Here is a 9,892-nt window from a genome sequence, read left to right as displayed (position 1 = left end):
GGCCAGCCGCCACTGAAATGTTCCAGACAGCGGTATGGTGTCACAGCCACATGCCCAAACCCCTGTTATGGAGTCCTATTGGCAAGGGGTGGATTATCAGAGATGGGGCCATTCAACCTGTCCTTTTTACAAAACCCCCAGCACCTACAGAAGTGAGAGACATCACTCACTTATATTGCAAAGATGCAAAGTGTGGAGAGAGTGGAAAGTGCCAGTGCCTCTCTGTTGGCCTTCCCTGTACAGAGTTCTGCACCTGCTGTGCAGAATGTCAAAATGTGTCCCCTAATGTTTGAGGACTTTATTTAATTGTACTTTGAATTAAGGTTCCAGTTTTAATAAAACCTGTACTATTTACACCTATGTTTTAGAGGCTTGTAATTTAGAACTAATACACTTTCTTTTATTGGGTTACTCTTATTCTGACTATTTGGTGATGTAGTTCAGCCACCTGGTATTTCCCTCTCCAAATATGATTACCATCAGAGTGAGCATTCTTAACTTATAGGCTATTATGCCACTTATCCCCCATTCGGAATTTGACTGTATCAGAGAAGAGGTAGGCCTATGTCTAAAGAAATCTCATTTGCAATAGAACTGTATGAGATATTTCCATACAACTACTGGTTAGTGTTCAATAGCACCCTAGACAATTCAATAATTATATATTTTTCAGGGATTTCTGTTTTTCTGATAAATGAGAGAAAAGTGATGGAGTCCTATATTCATATGTAAATCTACAATATTCGTAAATGTGAATAACCGTATTGACCCGAATATAAGACGGGGTTTTTTCCCCGGAAAAAAGTCTGAAAAGGTTTCATCGTCTTATATTCGCGCCCCCAGACTTTTACACGTCAATATTAATTCATTGACCACTGGAACATATTCTGGAGGCAGAGAGACCTATTCAAAAGAGATGGCCTCCACTTAAACAGATCGGGAGAATACCATTTGATGAACAACATACTCTTCAACCTCATAAACTCTGCTCCCCCTTCCCTCGATGCTCTTGAACCAACTGAAAGGCCTACAGTGCAGGATTCTTCAGACTCAGCACAGGCAGCTGAACTGCTCACAGTGGATAAACTCTCCCCACAGTCCTGCGACTCATCACAGCCTACAGTAAAGGGCCCTCCAAACTCATCACAGCTGGCTGAACCCCCACTAAGGCGACGGTCCAGCCCCTTTTCTCTCCCCCCACCCTCCCTCCCTGCCCCCGACCCCCCAAACCACTCTGCCCCCGACCCCCCAAACCACTCTACCCCCAACTCCCAGAGACACTCATCCACTGAGTCCACTGAGCTCTCCTTCCTCCAACTCACGCCGTTCCTGCCTTTCTCAGCTAGGTTAGAGAAAATGGTGAAGACAGGAGTAGAGCTCACCCCGAAAGCTGCTCCATCTCAGGCAACTCTCCATTCTACAACACCTGGACCCACACTCCCTGTGACGCCAGCCTCATCAACAATGCCAGCCTCATCAACAATACCCATCGCCCTACCCCGCCACAGGATGCTATCTACAACACCCATCCCCATCCCCCGGATGACACCCAGAATCAGTTGATGCTCTAACAGTCCCTGCTTCCATAGAGTTGATACCATTGACATTCCTGATATAAAGCTGGGACTCTCAACTCTTGCTATCCCTGTTCATATCAGTAACAGAACAGTTAATTGCAAGTCTGAATGCTTTATACACCCCTCAAATTTAATTTCTGTACCCTGCCACACACAGCCCACACAGAGACCAAACACAAAACCACTCAAGCTAGCACTTTTCAATGCCAGATCCTTAGCTAATAAGTCTCTCTTAATCAACGACTTGATTAGCTCCTATGAACTAGATTTCTTATTTATCACTGAGACCTGGTTAGATAAAGATAACAAGACACCAATTCTTATTGAGTCAGCACCCCCCAATTTTAGAACCTTAGATGTCGTTAGATCCCACAAAAAAGGTGGTGGAATCGCCTCTTTCTTCCGAGACAGTTTTAACTGCAAACAGAAATCCTTCGGGGAATTTTTATCATTTGAATATCTTTCAGTTGTTTTTAAATGTTCCACTCGAATTATTTTTATAATTTTATACAGACCACCCCAATACTCTACTAGCTTCTTTAATGAACTTACAGAGCTTCTCTCCATCATTACTACTGAATTTAATGGTCTGATCATTGCTGGTGATTTCAATATTCATGTAGATAACTCAGAGGACAACAAAGCCAAAGAACTCTCTGTTCTGTTAGATGTTTTTGAACTTCAACAACATGTGAACCTCCCTACTCATAATCGAGGTCACACTCTGGACCTTATCATCACCAAAGGCCTAGATATTTCAAATGTTGTTGTAACTGACATTGCCCTGTCTGACCACTGTTGCATATTCTTTGACGTATCTATCTTTCCTGTTATTCAAACTATGTCTAAAACTATTTCCAAACGATATATCAATGAAAAGACCAGTGCACTGTTCACACAGGCCTTTTCCCTAGCCCCCCCACCCCAAACTTCTATTCCAACCTCAGTAAATGACCTTCTACACGATTTCAACTTAAAAATCACAAAAACCATTGATGATATTGCACCCATTAGATCCAAATGCATCTCTGGTAAGCAAAAAGCTCCCTGGAGAACTGCCCCATCCGTAAAGACCCAAAAAAGAGAATGTCGTAAAGCAGAGCGCAGATGGAGAAAAACAAACCTTCAAGTCCACTATGATATCTATAAAGAGAATCTTCAGAACTATAACTTAGAAATAAGAAGTGCCAGGCAATCATTTTTCTCTAAGATCATAAACAATAACATCAATAATGCCCGCATCCTTTTCAGAACTGTTGACAGACTAACAAATCCCCCAACTCCCATTGCTCAGGAATTTCACTCAACTAGTAAATGCAATGAGCTTGCATCCTTTTTTAACAATAAAATAGAAACCATTAGACAAGGCATTAGGTCTTCTGTGTCAGGCATGAAAAACATGTCCCCATTAACAACCCCAAATAGGGCGGACATAACAACCATGTCACAATTTAACACCATTGATTACAAGACCCTAGATAAAATCATGTCACGTCTTAAACCATCCACCTGTGCCCTTGATGTCCTGCCAACAAGCTTTTTAAAAAACATATTTAGCTGCATGGCAGGCGAACTAATACAAATAATTAACACCTCCCTTTCATCAGGAATCTTCCCTGAAGCCCTGAAAACTGCAGTTATTAAGCCTCTACTAAAAAAGAACGGCCTAGACCCATTTGTACTAAACAACTACAGACCCATATCAAACCTTCCCTGTACAGGAAAAATTATTGAAATGGTTGCCCACGAACAACTTAGCAATTATTTGACCCTAAATGATCTCTTTGATGACTTTCAATCAGGCTTTCGCCCCCTACATAGCACTGAAACGGCCCTTATTAAGGTCCTTAATGACATTCGCGTAAACACAGACTCCGGAAAAATCTCAGTTTTGGTACTACTAGATCTTAGTGCTGCCTTTGACACTGTAGACCATGACATTCTAATAGATAGACTAAAAACCTGGGTAGGACTTTCGGGCACTGCCCTAAACTGGTTTAGATCCTACCTACAGGACAGAAGCTACTATGTCTCCATTGGCAACTTTGTATCTGACCAAATTAAAATGACATGTGGGGTTCCCCAAGGGTCAATCCTTGGCCCCCTTCTATTCAATCTCTACATGCTTCCATTGGGACACATCATAAAAAAGAACAAAATTGCCTACCACAACTATGCGGATGACACTCAAATCTACATAGCCCTCTCACCGAACGACTATAGTCCCATTGACAATCTCTGTAATTGCATTGAGCAAATAAACGCCTGGATGACACAAAACTTCCTCCAACTAAACAAGGACAAAACAGAGATAATTGTATTCGGTGCACCTGACAAAAGATCGAAAGTCAGTGCAAAACTTGATTCTCTCTCTCTTCACAGTAAAAAACAGGTCAGAAATCTTGGTGTAATTCTAGACTCCGATCTAAACTTCAACAGCCACATAAACTCAATTACTAAATCAGCCTACTATCACCTGAAAAACATAACAAGAATGAGAGGTTTCATGTCCAAGCAAGACCTTGAAAAACTCATCCATGCATTTGTTTCGAGTAGACTTGATTATTGTAATGGTCTACTAACAGGCCTATCTAAAGGAGCTGTTCGTAAATTGCAGCTCATCCAAAACGCCGCTGCTAGGGTCCTAACAAAAACAAAGAAATTTGAACACATTACACCAATCCTGAGATCCCTGCACTGGCTACCAGTCTCGCAGAGAATTGAATTCAAAATCCTCCTAATTACATACAAATCACAAAATGGTCTTGGACCAAAATACATATCAGATCTCCTCCCACCCTATATTCCCGCAAGGTCCCTAAGGTCAGCTGAGACAAATCAGCTAATAATTCCAAGAGTAAAAACAAAACACGGTGCAGCAGCTTTCAGTCACGCTGCTGCATGCTCCTGGAACAAACTCCCTGAAGAAATCAAACAGGCCCAAACCCTTAAAATATTTAAATCTAAGCTAAAAACCTTCATGTTTTGCACCAGTTATGATTAAACACAAACACTTCTATCAATGTCTTTTTTCCATTAACTATTGTCTTTTTAAATGTTTTATCTATTTACTTCTTATATTTGCTTTTATTCATTGTAATTTTTATTTTCTTATGCTCCTCTTGTGGAGGGATGTGGAGGGATATGGAGGGATATGGAGTGGTGTAGAGGGATGTAGAGGGATGTAGAGGGATGTAGAGGGATGTGGAGGGATGTAGAGGGATGTAGAGGGATGTGGAGGGATGTAGAGGGATGTGGAGGGATGTAGAGGGATGTGAAGGGATGTGGAGGGATGTAGAGGGATGTGGAGGGATGTAGAGGGATGTAGAGGATTGTAGAGGAATGTGGAGGGATGTAGAGGGGTGTAGAGGGATGTAGAGGGATGAGGGTTGTAGAGGAATGTGGAGGGATGTGGAGGGATGTAGAGGGATGTAGAGGGATGTGGAGGGATGTGGAGGGTTGTAGAGGGATGTTGAGCGATGTAGAAGGATGTAGAGGGATGTAGAGGGATGTGGAGGGATGTAGAGGGATGTAGAGGGATGTGGAGGGATGTGGAGGGATGTAGAGGGATGTAGAAGGATGTGGAGGGATATGATTAAACACAAACACTTCTATCAATGTCTTTTTCCCATTAACTATTGTCTTTTTAAATGTTTTATCTATTTACTTCTTATATTTGCTTTTATTCATTGTAATTGTTATTTTCTTATGCTCCTCTTGCTGTATTTTAATAATGTATGTAAAGCACTTTGAATTGCCCCTGTTGTATGAAATGTGCTATACAAATAAACTTGCCTTGCCTTGCCTTGCCTTGCCTTGCCACAACAACGTATGGCGCCAAAAGACTGTTCTGTTCCCCACGCCAGCCACCGTGTTTCTCCCTCTCACACACACCCCAGTGACGGTGCCTGGAGAGATGGAGACACACACACACACACACACACACACACACACACACCTGCAGAGACACACTCACACACACACCTGCAGAGACACACTCACACACACACCCGCGGTGAGACACCGCAGAGACACACTCACACACACAATAATGTTACCATAACAAGATCACATTGTGAATATTGTAATTTATCCAGTTGTATTGATTTGATTATTATTTTGACCCTCTCAATCAGATGCCTGTGAGCTCACACTGGACCCAAACACAGCGACCTCTTTCTGTCTGAGGAGAACAGGAAGGTGACAGGGGTGGAAGAGTATCAGCCGTATCCTGATCACCCAGAGAGATTTAAGTACCGGCCACAGATGCTGTGTAGAGAGGGTCTGACTGGGCCCTGCTACTGGGAGGTAGAGTGGAGGGGGGAAGGGGCTAGTATAGGAGTGACATATAAAGGGTTAGGGTTAGCAGGAGAGGGACGGGTGGTGACTGTAGGTTGGGATACAATGACAAGTCCTGGAGTCTGGTCTGCTCTGACACCTCTGGCCTTTACACTGCCAGGCACAATAATAAGGAAACTGTCATCCCTGTCCCCTCCTCTGAAATATGTGGAAAAAGTGCAATAGACTGACAAAACAGAAGTGTTTTCTGTATATAGAGCTGGTTTACATAAATAAAGGCTATGTACGCTATCCACTATACTATACTATACAAATAAAACACTGTGCTGTACTCTATGCTATGCTATACCTATTCTAACATTTCCTATCTCTGAACCCGAGGGTTGTCATATTGCACATAGTGTTATTGCACATTCATTTAAAGTGTCGCAGTTTGCAGGTTTGAAATGTTCACAGTTGTGTTTCAGTGTTGCACTTGATTTCAATCTAGTAGCTGCCATCAAATTGTCTAGATTGTCCAGGGCCTAGAACCTAGGTCTTTGCTGTGTTCAGGGCCTGAATGGCCCTGGGGTAGAAGCTGAGATTCAGTCTGTTTGTCCTTGCGAACATGGTCCTGAACCGCCTGTCCGAGGGCAGCCGAGCAAAGTGTTCGTACCCAGGGTGGGATGGGTCTCTGGAGATCTTGGAGGCCTTCCTGAGGCAGCGTGTGTTGTACAGCTCTTCCAGAGAGGGGAGGGGGGCGCCGGTGATCTTCTGGGCCGATCTCACGACTCTCTGTAGCGCATTCCTCTCTGCGGCTGTGCAGCTGGAGAACCACACGCAGATGCAGTAGGTGAGGATGCTCTCCACTGCGCAGCGGTAGAAGGTCACCAGCATCTCCTGTCCGATGTGGTCTTTCCTGAGGACTCTCAGGAAGTAGAGCCGCTGTTGTGCCTTCTTGATGATGGCTGCTGTGTTGATCTTCCAGGACAGGTCATCCTGTATGTGCACCCCCAGGAATCGGAGGGTTGAGACTCTCTCCACGCTCCCTCCATCGACGAGCAGGGGCTGGACCTCAGATTTTTTCCTCCTGAAGTCCACGATGATTTCCTGGGTCTTTGACTGGTTCAGCAGCAGGTTGTTAACCTTGCACAGCTTGCCCAGCTGCTCCACCTCATCCCTGTACGCCGCCTCGTCCCCCCCCCGAGATGCAGCCCACCACGGTGGTGTCGTCTGCAAACTTTACGATGGAGTTGCTGGGGTGGACGGGGGTGAAGTCGTAGGTGTAGAGGTTGTAGAGGATGGGGCTTAGCACGCAGCCCTGGGGGGACCCAGTGCTGAGTCTGAGGGCTGTGGAGGTGTGGGAGCCCACCCGCACCCTCTGGGGGCGGTCAGACAGGAAGTCCTTGATCCATGCACATATAGAGTGTGATAGTCCCAGGTCTAGTAGTTTGGTCACTAGCCTGTCTGGAAGGATGGTGTTGAAGGCAGAGCTGAAGTCCACAAAGAGCAGTCTCGCGTAGCTGTTTCCCCTCTCCAGGTGGGATAGAGTGGAGTGGAGAGTCGAACGGAGGGTGGTTACCTCCGTACGGTGTAAATGCAACTGATGGTGAAACAATCCAGATGAATCATTATATTATCAGTCAGACTGGTGATGAACTCTGAGACCCAGATTCCCTGACCCTGAGGAGAGAGAGTGGATGTGTGTAAGAGTTGGTCAAGTTGTGTGTTTGAGTTCAGATACTGTATTGCCTCTGTGTTTTAGTTGTAATTATTACAATAACTGTATCATCTTCTGCCTCCTCCTTCTCATTCTGACAGAGGCGCCATAGTGGCAGCACTAGTCTACTAGCCTGAACTAGTCCTATAGTCCTTCATTTTAATATTATGATGATGATGATGATGATAATGATGATGATGATGATGACTGTGTCAATATCAATAAAGCGTTTGTGAAACAGAGACCTGTGTGACCTCATGATGACTCTACACATGTCAGAGAGGCATATCTTGTTCTATGTGATGTATTTCTTTGAATCATATCATCTTTGTACATTGAATACATCCACTTCCCTTAGCAACGTCTCTTAACAACAAGCCTTGTGCGTTCGCAAATGCGTCCCCCTTACCCTTGCCCCAACACTGACGGCTATCATTCCTGCCGACCACCACCAAAGCAAAAGTTGACATGCACAAGAAGACTAACTTCAGTGAGATATCAAAGTCAAAAGTCACTTTATTGTCCCATCACTGGGAAATGTGTATTGGGCTTACACCCACAGCAGCCAACAAAGAGCAACAGACAGTACAGCATGTTAAAACACAGACAGACAGACAGACAGACAGACAGACAGACAGACAATACAGCATGTTAAAACACAGACAGACAGACAGACAGACAATACAGCATGTTAAAACACAGACAGACAGACAATACAGCATGTTAAAACACAGACAGACAGACAGACAATACAGCATGTTAAAACACAGACAGACAGACAGACAATACAGCATGTTAAAACACAGACAGACAGACAGACAGACAGACAAAAACAGCATGTTCAAACACAGACAGACAGACAGACAGACAATACAGAATGTTCAAACACAGACAGAAGGCAGCCCTGATTAAGACAAGAGTGGAAATAAAACGATAAGCAAGATATGTTCAACATTCATCTGGTGCAGTTTAAAAGTTGAACAGAAACCGGAATAAAATAATTTTAAAATGTGTTGAATCTAGAGCGGGGGACTCTGAACCTCCTCCCAGAGGGCAGCAGGTCAAACTCTGCATGTAGGACATGAGAGGGATTCATGAGAATTCTATTAGCCTGTCTGAGAGTAGCCTGTTCAAAAATAGACTGCAGGGATGAGTGGTCTTTCACCCCTATGATCTTCCATGCAGTCTGCATCAGTCGGACCAGTTTGGACCTGAGTTGTACAGATAGGTTACCAAACCAAGATGTAATGCCGTATCTGATGAGACTCTCTAAGACAGACTGGTAGAAGAGTAGCATACATTTTTGGTCAACACCATGAACTCTAAGGCGGCGTAGGAAGTGTAGTCGTTGTTGTAATCTGCTACAAAGGCTGTCTACATGAGTGCTCCAGGTGAGTGATTCGTCAAGGAAAACCCCAAGATACTTGTATGAGGCGACCTGCGAGATGGATTGTTTGTGGATGACCACAGGCCTGTGGTCCCCAACACCTCTGGGGTCGAACACCATCCCCTCAGTCTTCTTAACATTTAAAACAAGGCAGTTAACCTCACACCATTTAACAAACCTCTGGATTTCAGAATAATAGTCATTTAGGTCACTGTCCTTTTTAATTAAAGCAAGGATGGCAGTGTCATCCGAAAATGCAATGATGCGATTGCTAGGGTAGGTGCTTCTGCACTGGTTTGTGTATAAAGTAAAGAGCACAGGGGAACTGACTACACCCTGTGGAGCACCAGTGCTTATGGTTCTGGGTTCAGAAAGAGTGCCATTAACACTGACCCGCTGTGTGCGGTTAGTTAAAAAGGAGTGATACCATTTAATAATGAGGGGGTGGACATTAAGCCCATTTAACTTCTCAATTAAAAGGTGCGGCTGTATCGTGTTAAATATCTAGCTGGCTAACTAGAAAACCAACTGTGTGGGATTTACAAATTACTAATTATTTACATATTGAGGAGTGCATGTCAACACTTTTCATTATTTTAATTCAGTCGAATATTGAACAGAGGCCTGCTATGTGGCCGTGATGATGGCGCCCTCATGTGTTTATAAGTCAGTACTGCAGGGTATCAGATGAGTGCTACGTAAACGCAGTCTCAAAGGGTATTGTTCATTCAATGAATGTACATTGATTGTTTTGATCTCAGTCATTTCAAGGATTTTTAATAAATAATGTTAACTCATTCATAAAGACAAGAAACAGCTACACTGATTTCGTTCAGCGTTTAATTACAATCAAGGACCCCAATTGAAATAAGCCAGTGGCTTTCTTGGGTTTTTATCCTGTTAGTTGACCTTGTATGTAATATGTACTTT

The sequence above is a fragment of the Nansenia antarctica genome (genome assembly GCF_963989245.1).
Source record: "Nansenia antarctica genome assembly, chromosome: 8".
Taxonomy (NCBI): Eukaryota; Metazoa; Chordata; class Actinopteri; order Argentiniformes; family Microstomatidae; genus Nansenia; species Nansenia antarctica.
This window is presented reverse-complemented; position numbering follows the sequence as displayed.